Genomic DNA, 18,986 nt, shown 5'->3' with positions numbered 1-18,986 from the left:
ATCAACCTAATAGCCTTCTCTGATGGAATGACTGGCTGGGTAGACGAGGGGAGAGCGGTGGATGTTGTCTACCTTGACCTCAGCAAGGTTTTTGACACTGTCTCCCATAATATCCTCATAGGTAAGCTCAGGAAGTGTGGGTTAGATGAGTGGACAGTGAGGTGGACTGAGAACTGGCTGAATGGCAGAACTTGGGGAGTTGTGATCAATGGCACTGAGTCTAGCTGGAGGCCTGTATCTAGTGGTGTTCCCCAGGGGGCAGTACTGGGTCCAGTCCTGTTCAATTTATTCATCAGTGACCTGGATGAAGGGACAGAGTGTACCCTCAGCAAGTTTGCTGATGATACAAAACTGGGAGGAGTGGCTGATTCACTGGAAGGCTGTGCTGCCATTCAGCCAGACCTGGACAGGCTAGAGAGTTGGGCAGAGAGGTTTGTCATTTTGGTTTACTCTATCACCAGCCATCAGTCTTTGGAAGAACTCAGACCCATCTATGAACAAATATGTCAAATTAAACAAGATAAACAATCCTTTATGCAACACATTATCTAAAGACAGATATTTTCAGCTTACTCGGACATAAGAAGTAGAATGGAATAAGATGCCCTGGACAAGAAGCATAACAAAATCAGGGTATGCTTGAACAGAAAAATAAAAATGTTAATGCAGCATGGAAAGGCATAGACTTAGTCTAACTGGCACAGGCAGCAATAATGTTGAAGGTGCAGTAGCACAAAATTCATTGTGGGCTAGCAACTGGGATAAGGTCATGGGGCAGGGGGCTCCACTCACATCCATACCTCTACATTGTCACTGCTATTCTCCCCATGCTACATAGATAAAAGGTATCTTAAAGTTCTTCCCCACACTGCAATCACTCCTTTAGCTGCAGTGTTGAAATACTTTGAAGGCTTTCCTTATTTAGCAAGGAAACCATTTGTGTGGTTCTGGATTATCCACTACTACAAAAGAGCAAAAGGGTTGTTCTAGCACAATGATAGTTTTGGGACTGAGTTATTTTGATATAAAATTAGTCATTATGTTTTATGATGATAATGAAAATATCCATTTAAGAAATGTTTAAACAGGGTGCCTCACATTACTGATTATGTACTTTATAGTTGAAACCTTTAACATTCTTTGAGTGGCTAATAACATGCAAGCATGTTAGCAATCACTAAGTCAGTGCCACTGGATTTCCATAGTTATCTTCTCAGTCAATAATATTTCTTGGGGGTCTAATTTATCTGTCCATTTTTTTTGTGACTTGCTTTTCATGTTTTTATTTGAGCATTGAGTACTATATTCCTTTTTGTCGCGACGGAGGGAAGACACAGTCACTCAATATGAGTGATCAGCAGACTTCGTTTATTGTCCCTTACAGTCACCTTTTATGCCTTGTTATAATTAGCTCATACATATTACAAAAGTTAAGCTCATTATTGGTTAGTTGCCTAAATACCAAGCCCGCCCCTAGTTTCTCTTCTGTAGTTATCGGTTCCCACCTGCAACATTCTTTTCCCACCAAAATCTTCCTGTTACTGTGTAACAAGGACAGCCAAAGACAGTTATTTTTGCTTTACTTCAGATAAGCTGAGAGCAATGTGCATTTTTGTCCAGCCAGCTGGACTATGTCTATGTGACCCTTTTCAGCTAGTCAGTTATCCACAATTCCCCCGTTTTTATTTTGGGCGACATAGGCTTGGTTGACCATTTTCAATAACAGCATTTTAACACAGGAAAATACACAGCCAACTTATAAAATCTCAGTTCAGAAGTATAATTCCTGAAATACTTGAAAAATAAAGTTAGCTTGAAGCTTTAATTTAGATGCTCTTTCTGTTCCAGTGATATAAAAAGTTTAAAAAATTCAAAGGTAATTTTAAAGTTCTGAACATGGACTAATGCAAGCTCAAAACCCAAAAAGAAACCAAACTGATGTTTGACTAGGAATATTTGCAAATATTTTAGTGGAAAATCCCTGACCATTAACAATTTTCTGTCCAAATAACAACTGCCCTTATGCAACCAACCAGTCCATACATTTTCTGAAGAATTCCTCATTGATATCAAAGAATTAGCAAAGGGGAAAAATTAGTTCTAAGCTATATACATTCATAAGTGGATTTTTCAATAGTTACATACAGATCTACACACTAAGCCATAATGGCTTGTAGGTGATACACACAAGAAGAGTACGTTGCTTATCTGTCTGAATGTCTATGCTAAATTTGACAACTATGCCACAAGCCAAGCCTACATGGGTGCTGTGTTATGCACGTTCCTTAACAAACAGAAGTATAATAGGTAAATTCCCAAGATCTAGTCCCCAACCTAATTATATTATTTTGTAGCCAATTAAGGAAAATAACACAAATGTGCATATCTACATGTGCACACACCTTTTAGTTCAGAACCAATCTGTGATATAAGGCCTTAGCCTTATGGCATCATCAAATCTTAACGAGTACAGTAATTAAAAATGCAGTCTTACTGTAAGTGCGATTTATGCTGACATTCCCTCAAATGCTACACGTGAGTATTTCTCACTCAACTGCCTCAAGGTAAAATAGTAGTATTCGTTAATATGTATTAAAAAATCATTAATTCTCTACAATAGCAGTTGACTTCCATAACACTATGTAAGCAAAAGAGGCCTAAGATGGGTTTTCTGAATACTAACAATTTATTTCAGACTGTCTAAACTCAGGTCTTGAAAGATTTCACTCTGCCAGACATAGAAACACTGTTGCACTCCAGTTGTGATATCCCTTTTCCCAAGTTGTCACATGCACATCTCGCTCAAGCAACATTATTGTCAAAGTTTCTCTCTGCTACATAAAAGCATGTTGCACTTGTAGATATAAAAGACAGCACCCTTACTTAGATTATTACCTTATTACCTCATAACTCTTAGTATACCTTGTATCTCTGATTTCATCACTTCAAAAATTCACCAGAAGCAGATAAAACCACAGCATCAGACTAAACTACACCTTAACTGCTGATTCAAATAAAGGCATTCTCTTCAGATATGCCTAATGCTTACAAATAATTGTGGCTGGTTTTGATCAAGAAACTATTATTACAATAACGATCAAAAATAATAATCCCGTTTGCAAAATGCCTTTAAGCCAGCCTCCTAGTCCCAACCAATTTCCACATTCAGAATACAGCATAAATACAGAATACAGAATAAATTATCTCCATCAAGGCAAAAAGGCTTCTCTTTAAGCACAGAGATGTTTGCTAGTTCAAGGCAGAAACCCATTTCTTGTAGGGGACATCTGAAGCACTTTTTTTGGTGGGTTTGTACTCAATTCCGTATTTTTCCTTGAGGAGCTTAAGCTGTTCCTCTTGTTTCAGGAGTGTTTCCAACTCTGATTTGTCGAATAGGTCCGTATTTCCCCAAAATATCATACATTTCCTCCGCTGTGATTTTATACGGCAGGTTCCGAATATAAAGGATCCCATTGACCTCTGGGGGCAGCCAGATGTCAGCTCGCTTGGCCGCTTGCATCGCCATGGCGCCGATCGGAGGCGGGGGGTGCCGCCTCGGAGAGAAACCGCGGCCGGGAAGGGGCCTGCCGGGCTGCGCGCCGCCGCTCGCCGCTGCCGCGGGGGACCCGGACGCTATGCCATACGCTAATAACCCGGGTAATGCCTTTTTACAATCTATGTCCCGAACGCTCCGCTTTTCTAAAAAGCATATGAGCGAATCGTACGTCGCTTGTCTCTCCATACCTTCGTCAGCGCTGTTGCAGCCTTTGCGAGATTCCGGCGACGCGTGGCCGGCGGGACCCTCTGTAGGTGCTCCCGGGCGCGGGGACTGTGCCCTTCCGCCTCCTGCGCTGCTTTCAGGACCGGTACCCGAATCTCCGTCGAACCGTGGCTCGCAGGTTCAGCCCTCTCTAGGGTCCCTGTTCGGGCGCCATTTGTCGCGACGGAGGGAAGACACAGTCGCTCAATATGAGTGATCAGCAGACTTCGTTTATTGTCCCTTACAGTCACCTTTTATGCCTTGTTATAATTAGCTCATACATATTACAAAAGTTAAGCTCATTATTGGTTAGTTGCCTAAATACCAAGCCCGCCCCTAGTTTCTCTTCTGTAGTTATCGGTTCCCACCTGCAACATTCTTTTCCCACCAAAATCTTCCTGTTATTGTGTAACAAGAACAGCCAAAGACAGTTATTTTTGCTTTACTTCAGATAAGCTGAGAGCAATGTGCATTTTTGTCCAGCCAGCTGGACTATGTCTATGTGACCCTTTTCAGCTAGTCAGTTATCCACACCTTTTCACTGCAAAAGGGATGGGGAAGCTGAGTTTGTTCATATTTAATACTTCTGAAAACTTCTAAAAATGAATCTACTTGAATACCTGCCCTTAGGGTAAATCCTCCTTTCCCTTCTACTTGAAAGTAGATATGAAAAAGATAGTCAGTCTCCAGTCCTTCCACAGTTTTGATTTTGTTGCTAAAGATTATTGTCATGTTTACATTACCAGATTTCCATGAAATGTCACAGACTGCAAATTTATTTTAAAATTATTTGGCTAGATGGTATCTTTTAAGGTAACATTGTCTTTCTAAACCAACCTAATACTACATTTATTATCTGACATAGGAGATTTTGATTACATCTTAGCTCATCAAGTTCTTGAGCTTTTATGACATCTGACTGAGATGCCAGTTTAAGTCAGAACTACTGAACATTTAGAGAAGTAACCATTTGCAGCCCAGAAATGGATTTGGTTTTTTCATAGGCCTGCTTTAGTACATATCAATTTTAAATGGGGAGGTTAAAAGACTGTTACTACATCATTGCCACCTATTCACATTCAACCAAAACCCATTCCATAACCTACAGTCAAGGTGAGAGGGATTACATTTTGTTGCTATAGGGTATTGCAGCCTTACGCAATCAGATAAATCAGATTTTGATCTCAGATACACAAGTCTGACATTCAGTTCAGATGCATTTGCTTGACAGGAAGTGCTCCTGATGTTGGTGTGAATGGAAAAGTGTCACAGCATTGACACACCCTTTTTCTCTACCATTTGACATTTTTCTTGTCTTCCTTTGGCATTAATTTCAAGAATTATACAGCAATCAATGTTTTGTGGTTGTTTTCACAAAAAGGCAAAAGAAAATATGTTTTATTTAAATTCATACATACAATTGAATTGTCCCTTGGTGGGTCTTATTCGCTGCCTTTGCAGCATTAAGATAAGATAATTTAGCATATCTTCTGTAACAACAGAAAATGTGGTGAAAAGATCTGTTAGCTGATACTTAAAGACAGACCTTTGTTTGGACTGAAACTAAAAGTAAGCTGTAGAGGAATGAAGGGAGTGGGTTGATTGGCATTGATGGTATGCAGCTGTGGCCTTGTCTCAGAGGCAGTGGGTTGATTGACATGGATGATGTGCAGGTGTAGCTCGTTCCCACTAAGTGGTTAAATAGCCCTGAGGATTGTGGGAGAGGGGGTTGGATGGGGTAGCAGGGTGGTCTGGTTTCTGGAGGAAGGAGATACAGCATGGACAGTAGAATCTGACTGATGATGAAAGCCTTGTTGCAGCCTACTAGTTTGTGCTGCAGCAATTGGTGCTCTGTGTGAGGCTGAGTTGGATTCAGACTACAACAACTGGTGCCCAGCATAGCTGAGACAAGTGGGAGAACCTGTGACCCGTAACAGACACTGTGATAGGAGAGCTGTTGACAACATTGATGTGGGTGTATTGTAATATTTGTTGTCTATCTTAACTCAAACAGCAACTTTTGGTGCTCAATGTAGATGGGGACTAATTGATATGGGTGCAGAAAAAGAAAATGCTATGTTAACAATGCTTAGAGATATAATTGAAAAAAGAAGTGTAAAGTATAACAAGAAGGCAATAAGAACTTTGCTAGCATGGTGTTACATTTGCAGTTACATTAACGTATTCAACAGGTACAACACTACCCAATAGGTCTAACTCCTGCAAAGGTAAATGATGTGGCTGATTTAAATTCTCAATAACCGTCTTCTGCCACGCTGCATTACGCATAGAAGGCCAAACATATTGCCCATTAGGACTCATGCATGTACCATTCTGATTGGAAGTCAGATCCACTGTTTTAACATTCCAAAAACCATCAAAATTTGTTTCATTCTCTTGCAGGGGAATACCAATTTAACAAGTTCTAAAGGGGTTGTCTGCTTCTTGCAGTCTTAAATAAAAGTCTGTTACTCCCGTGATATTTGCCCATGTCACCCATATGTTTCTCCTAGGCAAGATGTCAAAAGTACTTTGGCCAATGGGTAAAAAATTCAAGACTGCAAACCAACGCAAACCAAGTCCACATGTTTACTCTTGCAATTTCCACCTTTTTTTTTTTTTTACATTCTACCCCACAAATCTGTGCTTTCACAGATTCTGATGATGTATACTGTCTCCAATCAGCATGGTGTTACAGTAGTCGTATGTTTTCTCTTGCTTCGTGCCCGGTTACTAATCAAACACATACACTCTTTACACCATTTACGTTTAAGCTTTGGCTTACAGAACCGTTTTACCCCACATAGCATACATTGGCACAATACCCGTGGGTTACATCCCTTACAACATAGACAGTTTATTCCGTCTGCTCGCTCTGAGTCTTCTCTTCCGTCTTCTGATCTTGACATACAGATCACAAACTTGCTAGGGACCCATATAGGTCCTTTATCTGTGGAGATACAAAAATAACCTCTACCGATAAATAACACCGGATTAGGTCCTTCCCATATGCCTGAAGCCATATTTTTATACAGAACATTCAAACCAGGAACTGTAGTTGTTTGGTTCCCTCGCGCTGTTTGGTGATGTATAACAACAGGTGGTCCCTCTCTACCCTCTGTAAGGGAGAGATAGTTTAAGGTAAACAACACCTCAGTCAACCTTTTAGCTACATCTATGTCCTGCGATACTTTCTGTCTCTGAAGATAATTCTTCAGGGTACGGTTTGCCCTTTCAACAACTGCTTGCCCCGTTGGGGAGTGAGGAATCCCTTTAACGTGTTTAATTCCCCCAGTTGTCATAAACCTAGCGACTCGTTGACTACTATACGCCGGACCATTGTCTGTCTGTATTTCTACAGGTACTCCCATGACAGCAAAACAAGACATTAAGTGTCTCTCCACATGTAACACCTTTTCACCGGTTTGTGCAGTGGCCCATATAAAATGAGAATAGGTGTCAATTGTGACATGCACATACTTAAGCTTCCCAAAGTCAGGTACATGTGTTACATCCATTTGCCAAACCTGAAGTGCCTTCAGACCTTTTGGGTTAGTGCCCACCCCTAAACCAGGTCCATGATGACTACATTGAGGACAGGAGCGGACAATACCCTTTGCATCTGCTACGGGTATTTGATACTGTCGATGTAAAGACTTTGCATTCTGATGAAACATCTCGTGGCTGTTACGAGCTTCTTCAAACTTATTTGTTGGCGAAGTTATTGCCAGAGAGATGACTGCTTCATCAGCTCTAGCATTTCCTTCGCCCAAACCAATGGTCCACTGATGCCTTCTAATATGCATAATACAAAATTCATCTTTTCTCTGTCGAAGAGTACTACGCAGTTGTATAAACATTTCACCAAGATGTTGGTTCTTTGTCTCTCTCAACAAGGCATCTTCAATGCGCTGTACTACACCAACTACGTACAATGAGTCTGATGCTATGTTTACAGGTGTGTCGTTCCAGCTTCCCAATGCCCAACACACTGCTTTCAGTTCTAAGGTTTGAAGGTTGTCCCGTGGTTCACTGGTGATCACTTGTTTCTGCCACTGATTATCGGATTGCCAAACACACGCAGCCTTCTTCATCTTTCATCCTGCATCTGTAAACACCGTTGGCCCATCAACTGGTCTTTTTGAGCATAACGGTCTCTCAATCCACTGGTAATGTTCTAACATCTTCCAGAGAGGTCCTTTTGGCCGGTTGTTGTGTACAACACCTGTATAGCCCATCAAGGCTTCCTGTATGGCTGTTGAATGTCTCAGGAGCCACTCATAATCATCACCACGGACTGGAATACTGATATCTGCCGGTTCAGTCCCATCAATTTCAACAATCCTGTCTCTTCCTTTTCTCACCAAGGCCTCCACTGCTTCAGGACGACTTAAAATACGATGTCTGGGTTGCGATGGCAAAAACAGCCACTCAAAAACGATCGCCGTATTTTCCCCCTTTTTCTTTTGCCATTGCAAAATAAGGGCAAAAGGTGAAGTGGCAACATTACAAACCAAAAAGGATAACGGATGATTCGCCATTTGGCGACCACACCAGCCAGTCTGAATCTTACGGGACACAACTTCTAGGGCAGCCCACTGTTCTGGTGAACAAGTTCGAGGACTGTTGGCTTTGGTGCCATTGCAAATCATCGTTAGTGAGGCCAACTATATTTCGAACCCACTGTAGGTCTCCTAAAAGCCTTTGAGCATCATGCAGATTAGTTATTTGTGTAGTAAGAGTTACCTTCTGTGGCTGGATTTGAGCATCTGAGATGAGCCAGCCCAAATATTTCCATGGGTCCAAACGTTGAATATGCTCAGGTGCCACAATCAAACCACATGATAGAAGGTGGTCAACAAGCCAATTCATTTGATCATCTGAAATCCCCTGTTCAGCGGCCAATAAAATATCGTCCATATAATGGTAGATCAGGACGTGAGGCCAACGTTGTTGTACTGGAACAAGTGCCCAATCTACAATAGTCTGACACATCGCAGGAGAGTTCTTCATTCCTTGTGGTAAAACAACCCATTCATACCGTTTGACCAGAGCGGCACGGTTTATTGGTGGCAGAATGAATGCAAATCTTTGCGTGTCATCAGGATGTAAGGGAATCGTAAAGGAACAATCTTTCTAGTCTATCACAACAATTTGTCAATTCTGAGGGATCATTGTAGGAGTTGGAAGACCAGGTTGCAACACTCCCTTCGCCAACATCTGATCATTAACCTTCCATAAATCATGTAATAAACTGTATGATCTGTCGTGCATCCTGTGAACGCAGACCATGAGTAGTTACCGTTTGCTTTGCCTGTTGCAATATTTTCCAATCATGCGGCTCCCATTGTGCACCAAGATTATTAACCACTACTGGACAATCTAACGAGTTAGTCACTTGCCAGTCACCCTCCAAAATAGCATCACAAACACCACCAGACCAACGCTGTAGAATTGGATCTTTTCTCGAGTTCAGCATCAGCGGGGTAGTTGGGCTAACTGGAGGAACTACAGGGATTGAAGTAGTAGGCAGGTTCATTTCAACTCGCTTTTCCAGGTTTCTTAATATATCTATTACCTCCTGTAAAGATTTCTCTGTATTGTTATCACAAAGTTTCTCCCCGCCTTCCTCCTCAAATTCGTCCAATGATGTTTCAGGAAGAGGAGGATACGACATCGGACGGCGCTTTTGTCCCCCTTAATTTGACCTACGAGCTGTCACCACCCTCCGTTTTGGCCTTGCTCCACCCACAGCTCCAATTGGTGCAGCATGACTCGCTGCTCCTCCTTCCTGGGGAAGCTCAACAGACTCTTCTGGTTTCGGCTCAGTTACAACAGACCCCCGAGGAGTAACTTCCAGTTTGCCCGCTGTCTTATCTAAAAACTCCAGCACTGTTGAACATGCAGGGGCAGACATACCCTTCATAGGACGAGTATGCCCAACTCCGAAAAATGTAGCCAAGAGAGAAGGCTTAGGTGAATCACCCTTCTGCTCTATCAGCTTTTCTACCACATCTCCTCCCAACGCTTCTGTAGCTGCTGCCACTAGCCACTACTTTCTTTTCTGCCTTCATAGTTTCCAGAGTGTTAATTATAGGCCGCCACATAGCTCTTAACGCTTTAGCTTCTTTTCCTTCTTTACCTCCCTCGATCGTAATATCCCAGAGGCAATTTCCCAGTACTCTCCATTCTATAATACTAAACAATAACGCGGGCTCGGGAATCTTATCCTTTTTTCGTGCCCAGCGAACTAAAGCATCCACTTCTGTTTCTTTAGTGCTCTCCCCTCTCTTAAAGAGGATACTAGTTAAGAGCTTAATTGCCACGTCTAATTCCATCCCGGTCTTCCTGAGAGCTCTCCCCTCTCTCAGAGACGGTATCAGCAGAGAGCCCTGCCGCGTTTTTTTTTCGTCGTGGTCTTCGTTAGTGCTCTCACCTCTCTCAGAGAGGATATCAGTGGAGAGCCCTGCCGTGTTTTATTCTTCGTGGTCTTACCTCGGCAGGGGTGTGAACTGCAGCTCTACACCGAACTCTGGACTCCGCTTTTCGCCTTCCAGGTTCCACCCGCCTCCAACCTCCAGCTCCCTAATCGGACAATGTCCCTTCGGGTCCAATGCACGGAGACCTCCGCATTTAAGCGAACCACATTTAAGCGAACCACATTTAAGCGAATAAATGGGTCCCTGTTCAGGTGCCAGATGAAGAGGATCCCCAGTGGAGAGTCGGCCAAGTCACAACAATCACACCAATATGCCTACATGCCATGCTCCTTTATTAAAAAACAGGTCATATTTATAACTTAGACCAACCGCTCACACGACTTTACACACAGGTGACTGGATAAAAGTTTCTGGTCACACGGGCATCCGTGTCGCTAATCGGTGAGCATGCTGCAGGCACCTGATCAGAGTGTGCTGATGAGAGTGTGTTGATTTTGCGTTTCCCAGGACTTGCTCTGCACCTGGCTTCTTATTTGTGCATAGCTTGTTTTCTTTCTCACACTGCTTGTTTCAAGGGCAATTTAAAGTTGCTCTGCAGTTTTAACTAACAGGCCTGGGCTGTCCAACCCAGACAATGGTAACATATGTCCACAGTCCTTTAAAAATTCCTCTAAACTCTCCCGCTCCTTCTCCCTCTCACTCTCCTACTCCCTCTCCTTCTCATTCTCCCTCTCCTTCTCCCTCTCATTCCCCTTCTCATTCAACCTCTCCCTATCCTACTCCCTCTCCTCCTTCTTCTTCTCCCTCTCCGTCTCCTTCTTCTTCTCCCTCTCCCTCTCCTACTCCCTCTCCTCCTTCTTCTCCCTCTCCATCTCCTTCTTCTTCTCCCTCTCCTTCTCCTTCGTCTCCCTCTCCCTCTCCTTCTCCTTCTCTCTCTCTCCTCTCCTTCTCCTTCTCCCTCTCCCTCTCCTTCTCCTTCTCCCTCTCCCTCTCCTTCTCACTCTGCTTCTCCCTCTCCCTCTCCGTCACCATATCCTTTTCCGTCTCCCTCTCCTTCTCCGTCTCCCTCTCCTTCTCCCTCTCCCTCTCCGTCACCATATCCTTTTGCATCTCCCTCTCCTTCTCCTTCTCCCTCTCCTTCTCCTTCTTCTTCTCCCTCTCCTTCTCCCTCTCCTTCTCCTTCTCCTTCTCTCTCTCCCTCTCCTTCTCCCTCTCCCTCTCCCTCTCCTTCTCCTCTCCGTCACCATATCCTTTTGCGTCTCCCTCTCCCTCTCCTTCTCTCTCTCCCTCTCCTTCTCCTTCTTCTTCTCCCTCTCACTCTCCTCCTTCTCCATCTCCCTCTCCCTCTGCTTCTCCCTCTCCCTCTCCTTCTCCCTCTCCCTCTCCGTCTCCATCTTCTTTTCCGTCTCCCTCTCCTCCTTCTCCCTCTCCCTCCCCTTCTCCTTCTCCCTCTCCCTCCCCTTCTCCTTCTCCCTCTCCTTCTCCTCTCCCTCTCCATCACCATCTCCTTTTCCGTCTCCCTCTCCTTCTCCATATCCCTGTCCTTCTCCCTCTCGCTCTCCCTCTCCCTCTCCTTCTTCTTCTTCTCTCTCTCCCCTCCTTCCTTTCCCTCTCCCTCTTCTCTCTGTCCTTCTCCTTCTTGTCCATCTCCTCCTTCTTCTCCCTCTCCCTCTCCTTCTTCTCTCTGTCCTTCTCCTTCTTGTCCATCTCCTCCTTCTTCTCTCCTCTCCTCCTCTCCTCTCTCTCTCGCCCTCTCCCTCTCCTTCCCCTTCTCCCTCGACCTCTCCTTCCACATCTTCCTCTAATCCACCCTCTCCTTCCCCTTCTCCCTCTAATCTGCCCTTGCCTTCCCCTTCTCCCTCTATTTCGTCCTCTCCTTCCCCTTCTTCTTTGCCCTCTCCTTCCCCTGCCTGTTTGCCTTCTCCATCCCCTTCCTCTTCACCCTCTCCTTCCCCTTACTCTTCCCCCTCTCCTTCGCCGCCTTCTTCGCCCTTTCCTTCCCCTTCTTCTTCGCCCTCTCCTTCTCCATCTCCCTTACCTTCTTCTCCGTCTCCCTGTCCTTCTCCTTCTCCCTCTCCCTGTCTTTCTCATTCTCCTTCTTTCTCCCTCTCATTCTCCATCTCCTTTTTCTGCCTCTCCTTCTCCTTTTTCTTCTCCCTCTCCTTCTCCTTCTCCTCCCTCTCCTTCTTCTTCTTCATCTTCTTCTCCCTCTCCTTCTTCTTCTCCCTGTCCTTCTCCTTCTTCTCCCTCTCCTTCTCCTTATCCTCCTCTCTCCTTCTCCTTCTCCTCGCTCTCATTCTCCTTCTCTTCCCACTCCTCCTTCTTCTCCCTCTTCTTCTCCTTCCTCTCCGTCTCTGTCTCCTTCTTTTCCTTCTTCTCCCTCTTCTTGTCCTTCCTCTCCCTCTCCTTCTCCTTCCTCTCCCTCTTCCTCTCCTTCTCCCTCTCATTGTTTTCCCTCTCCCTCATTCTCCTCCCACTTCTTATTCACCTTCTCCTTCGCCTCTTTCTCATTCTTTTCTCTCCCTCTACTTCTAACTCTCCCTCTCCTTCTTTTCCCTACCCTTCTCCTTCTTCTGCCTCTCCTTCTCCTTCTTCTCACACTCCTTCTTCTTCCCCTTCTCTGTCTAATCTGCCCTCTCTTTCCCCTTCCTCTTCGTCCTCTCCTTCCCCTTCCTCTTTGCCCTCTCCTTCCCCTTCTTCTTTGCCCTCTCCTTCCCCTTCTTCTTTGCCCTCTCCTTCTCCTTATCCCTCTCCTCCTCCTTCTCCCTCTCTCTGTCCTTTTCCTTCTCCCTCTTCCTGTTGTTCTCTTTCTCCTTCCTCTACCTCTCCTTTTTCTCCCTCTTTCTCCTTCTCCTCCCTCTCCCTCTTATTCTCCCTCTCCTTCTCCTCCCTCTCTACCTTCTCCTCCTCTCCCTCTCCACTTCCTGCCTCTCCCCCTCCTCCCCCCTTTCCTCCCTGTCCCCCTCCTCCCCCCTCTCCTCTCCCTTCCCCCCTCCTCCCTCTCCTCTCCCTTCCTCTCCTTTTTCTTCTCCTCCCTCTCTTCTCCCTCCTTCTCCCTGTCCTCCTCCTCCCCCCTCCCCGCCCAATCACAAATAACGGCCTTATTTGCGCAGAGATCATATTAGCAGAGTCTGTCACACTGCTGTTCTGTGTTCTCTGCTATGGTTATAGTAATAAACTGCTTCTGTTCTGACCTGATCTAAATTGTAATTATGGTTATTTCTGTGACACTTGCATGTGGTGCAACTTCACTCTGATGAACCAAACCAACCAAACCAATAACAAGGGGGAGAACTTCCATATGGAGATGAATAAAAGGAAAGGCAGGAAGGCCAAGGAGACACAGGGGACCTGGGGAAGTCTGGAGAGGTCTTCAGAAGAGAATAAGGAGCCAAGAGATATGGAGGGATTGCACGACTATAGGAGAAAAACATATAAATAGTGATATGTGTGCAGAGAGAGGAGAGTTCCCACTGGGGAGACAGCAGGATGCCAGCTAGTAAGTGACATTCTCAGTAGAGTATCTACTCATCTGTCTAGTATAACTGTAATCTATCTCCTTTAACCACATCACCTAAGCATCCACTTTTGGTTTGTGTATCCTAAACTACTCTAACCTCACTCTCACATATAAAAAAAGTGAAAGAGTCTTGGAAATGTCTTTAGCAGATTTAAGAAAAAAAATTAAAGGGGAATAATTTGTACATCTTAAATATATATCTATATGTATCTATACTTGCTATCAAATTTCTTTCTTCAGAGAGCCAGGCTCTCAGATCTCCATAGGGATATATACAGGGTGGATAAAAATAGAAGAATTTAAAAAAACAACTTGCTTTTGAATCTTGCTTTATTTAAAGACATTTTTGTTTTAAATCAATCCATTTATACTTAAATATGAAATCTGACATTCTGTGCAAAGTAGTAATCTAGTAAACAGTTAATTTAAACTACAAAAATATTCAGTAGTATTTGAAGTGTTAAAGAAAAATCAAATCTCTGAAAGAGAAGTCAAAGACAAAGCAGCTGAAGCCAGGATATATTGAAATGCTATACCAGTTTTTGACAGGAACAGATTGTTCCACAGGTGCATAGTGAATATTTGCTTCATTTAAAATTTCAGCTACTTCATTCAAAGCTGAAAAACAACTAGGATTTTAAAAGACTGGAAACCTTATTTTCCTGTTACAATTCATGAAAAAGAAAATAGGTGAAAGGCTGTGATTCTAGTTTTAAAATCTTGAAGCCCATGATAATACAAACCAATTAGTTCAGTTCACTGCTATAGATAATATTGTATTAACTAAGTCAATATGTTTCAAATTGAAAGCATATTTTTTGAAAGTTATTTTCTCTTCCCTATGCATGTTAACTAGATTTTATGTTACTAGCTGTGCTCAGTCTGGCTGAGATGAGGTTAACTTTCTTCATAGTAGTCTGTATGGTGCTCTGCTTTGCATTTATGTTTAAAACAATGTTGATGACACACCAATATTATGGCTACTGCTGAACAGTGCTTGTACAGCATCAAGGCTTTGTCTCTTTCCCACTTGGGCCCTGCCAAAGCAAGTAGGCTGGGGGTGGGCAAGAGACTGGGAGGGGACACAACCAGGACAGCTGACCCCAACTGACCAAAGGGATATTCCATACCATATGACATCATGCTCAGCAATAAAATCTGGGGGAAGAAAGGGGGGGGGGGGGGGGGGGGGGGGGGGGGAGAGAGGGAAACAACAACAACATTCAGAGTTATGGCATTTGTCTTCTCAAGCAACCATTACACATGATTGAACCCTGCTTTCTTGGAAATTGCTAACCATCCGCCTGGCAATGGGAAGACGTGAATTAATTCCTTAATTTGCTTTGTTTGCATGCACAGCTTTTTTTCCCCCTGTCATTATACTGATCCACAAGTCTTCTTGCTTTCCTTCCATTTTCTCCCCATCCTGTGGGAGAGGGGAGTAGACAAGCATCTGTGTGGAGGTTTGACTGTCGGCCAGAGTCAAACAACCAAGGCTTCTTTTACACACAAATAGCACAAACTATAGGTAATAAATGATCCACATTATATATTAACATTGCTTAAATTTTGTGAAAATGAGAAAACTTAATAAACATATGTTAAAATACACTGCCACTGAAATGCATTGTCCCAGTTAGCAAAATGAGATACCAGTAACATATTTGTGAAACATTAACCTTTTTTAATTATTAAAGAGAACCAATCTTTTTCTATGGGAAAAAAAAAAAAAAAAAAGAAGGATGAAACCAACGTTTTTCCCATTTTAAAAGTAAAATTGTAGTCAAAACCATGTAAATTAATTTTTCTTCTACCCTGATCTTCTTTGTCTATAACCTGGAGGAAAAAGGGATCATTTACTGTCCTTAGAAACAGCTTAGCCCCCTTGCTAAAAGCATTTCAGATTTCTTCCTTTCATAGCAGTAGAAAAAAATCCTGATGAAGGGCAGAGATTACTTCTGTTGGAAAAACCTACAACATTACATTTTTTTCATTTGATAAAATTAAAGTGCTAGAGATACAGAAGCTCTAAAAATATGATGGTGTGGAGTTGACAGTGGGAATTGCTGGTTGGTACTTCCCCTCCCCATAATCTGAACTTTAAAAGAAAATTTAAAATAGGTAATTTCTTTTTTAAAACAAATTTCTTCCCCTTCTGGTGGCATGGAAGCAGTGTTTTTCCATTGCCTTTAAATAGCAGAACACTTTATTGGGGAGAACGGAGGGAATCCCCCTAAAATTAAAATATATCGGTAAAAAGGACAAGGGAGACACTAATTTACCTCATCTAAGGCCACGGAATGTTATTTCTTTAAAGTCTTAGGATTGGAAGCATAACCACCCCTTTGATATGTACCAACACTTCCATAATTACTGAGATTGTACAACAAAAAGACTTCAAGTTGGTTTAAACTAAGTCATTTGATGCTATAAATTTATCTTCAGTTTTCTGTGAGAGGCAAATAAGCAGGGTATCTTTAGATTACAAGGTGATGTTTTCTGCTATAGTCAAGTTGCACAAATGAAGTCAGACCAGTTCCTATTCCTAGTGTAGTTCTGGTACCTGATACAGCTAATACTCCCAATTCAATGCACTCAATATTAAAAAACGTTAATAAATATGTTAAGGACAACTTTGTGCAAAATAAAAACATAATTCAATGTTATTTATATTTCATCATTTAAATACCCAGGGAACTGCTGTATTTGTATTACCAACAGAGGTAGAATTAGCCAGCTTTGCAATTACCTAAAAACTTGTAACATTAGCTCAGTTAATTTGATGTGTCTCTAATCCCAGTTGGAAGGTCTGTTTTTAAACAAGACAGTGCCATCACTTAAGTGAAAACATAATTTTTTTAAAAAATGGAGATTGTGATACAATATTGGCTTTCTGGAAAAAAACCACAGTACTAAAGTACCCTTTCTCCCCCCAATACATTACCAACTTAATCAGACTTCTCTTTTCTAACATTAATTTATTTCCTTGTTTATATTTCTTGCTATCAAATTATCACTTATTTTTCTGTTGAAGTGTTTACTGACATATATTTAAAGACACACTTTATGATCCTCCCACTTTTCATCATACTGTTATCCCAAATCTGGGTTCTTCACCCAGTGTGCAAGAGCCCATCCACACACAGAATTTTTTCATGTCTGCGCAGAGATAGGTGCTAGGTTGTAAATCCACAAAGCTAGCACACCACTTAACACACGGTAAAATGTTTTATACGCTTTAAACAATTGTTTACAATTACATTTAGTCACACTAAATTCTCATTAGTTCTTATGAGCCTCATTGTTCTTTAAAGGTAAGGTATTCTTTCTTTTCACTAGGCATGTTCTGCGGGGAGGGGGCTTTGTTATTGTGGGCTTTTTTTGCTCGAGGGTGTATCTTTTAGTATGCTAATTAGAATAGTTCACACATAGGTCAAATAATTTTCTGTTTGGCCTTATTAACCATTTGGTTCTCCTTAAACTCATCCTGTTATTTCTTAGCTTGAGGTATTTATGATATCTATTCTCTCTCCCAAGGCCATCTCTTGTTAACTGTTTGTAAGGGTTAATTAGCATCGTCTGTTTTTTAAATTCCTTTGACTTTTTTTTCATTATAGATATTTATGCATTTCTTTAAAGAAAATAGCTCTTGCATCAAATCCCCCCTTTGAGACTGTGTAAGGGAAGAATTTATATTTTTCCTTTATATTAGACTCAACTTTTCATTAGTTGGCCCACCCAAGATAAAACAATGTCTTCACACACATTGAGTTAGCACGTATATACTCACAAATATTGGAACCCCTATTGGCATGCAGGATCACACTCCACAACCCTATCAGATTGCAAAATAAGTATATATGCACTGAGCACGTGGGGAGGGGTGGGGTGTGTTAGTCCCACCAAAGCCACAGCAACTTGCCTAATTTTATACAAACAAATGTTACATATACACAAGATTTCCAAATATGCCTATACATATACATAACCTAGCCTCACTTCATATTAAAACTAGCTCCTAGAAGTCATTTCCATAAGTCCCTCCCAACTGTGCATGTGTAGTGCCCTCTTGGTGGGGGCCACGGGGAGGAAGGCTTGGTAGTCTCCCTCACTCTGAACTTTTTTGCCTTCTGTCTTTGAACAAACTCAGTTGTCCCCTGACCTTTGTCTAAACTAGAGTTGGTTTTTGTAGCGGAATGAAGGCAGTGGGTTGATCAGCATTGATAACATGCAGCTGTGGCCTTGCCTCAGCGGCAGTGGGTTGATTGACATGGATGATGAGCAGGTGTAGCTCATTCCACTAAGTGGTTAAATAGCCCTGAGGATGGGGGTGGTGTCAGATTGAGGGAGAGCAGCAGTGTGGTCTGGCCTTTGGAGGAAGGAGCTACAGCATGGGCAGTAGAATCTGACTGGTGATGAAAGCCTTGTTGCAGCCTACTAGTTTGTGCTGCAGCAATTGGTGCTCTGTGTGAGGCTGAGTTGGATTCAGACTACAACAACTGGTGCCCAGCATAGCTGAGACAAGTGGGAGAACCTGTGACCCGTAACAGACACTGTGATAGGAGAGCTGTTGACAACATTGATGTGGGTGTATTGTAATATTTGTTGTCTATCTTAACTCAAACAGCAACTTTTGGTGCTCAATATAGATGGGGACTAATTGATATGGGTGCAGAAAAAGAAAATGCTATGTTAACAATGCTTAGAGACATAATTGAAAAAAGAAGTGTAAAGTATAACAAGAAGGCAATAAGAACTTTGCTAGCATGGTGCAAAGTAAATGATGTGTTAATTATGCCAAAAAAATGTCTCCAGTGTTCAGACATGGCAAAATGCTGGAAAATCTCTTTTTGAGGCTGCCTCGAGGGGTGATAAAATTGCAATAACATTGCTAACAACATGGAGATTAGTCTTAGAGCTACTAGAACAATTAAATGTGGACAGGGAGACAAATTCTATATTTGCAATGCTTATGGATATATTTGAAAAAAGAGGTGTAAAATATGACAAAATGGCAATAAGAATTCTGCTAGTATGGTGTAAAAAGTATGATTTGCCAGTTACAGTGAAAAAGGTTTTCAGCATTCAGACATGGCAAAGCATTGGAAAGGTACTTCTTGAGGCTGCTTTGAGAGGAGACAAAATTGCTACAGCTTTGTTAACAGCATGGAGACTGATCATAGATTCGCTAGAACAATCAGATGTGGACAGTGAGACAAACCCTGTATTAACAATGCTAGTAGACATATCTGTAGGTAAAGGCATA

The sequence above is a fragment of the Falco peregrinus genome, chromosome W (genome assembly GCF_023634155.1).
Source record: "Falco peregrinus isolate bFalPer1 chromosome W, bFalPer1.pri, whole genome shotgun sequence".
NCBI classification, from domain to species: Eukaryota; Metazoa; Chordata; class Aves; order Falconiformes; family Falconidae; genus Falco; species Falco peregrinus.
This window is presented reverse-complemented; position numbering follows the sequence as displayed.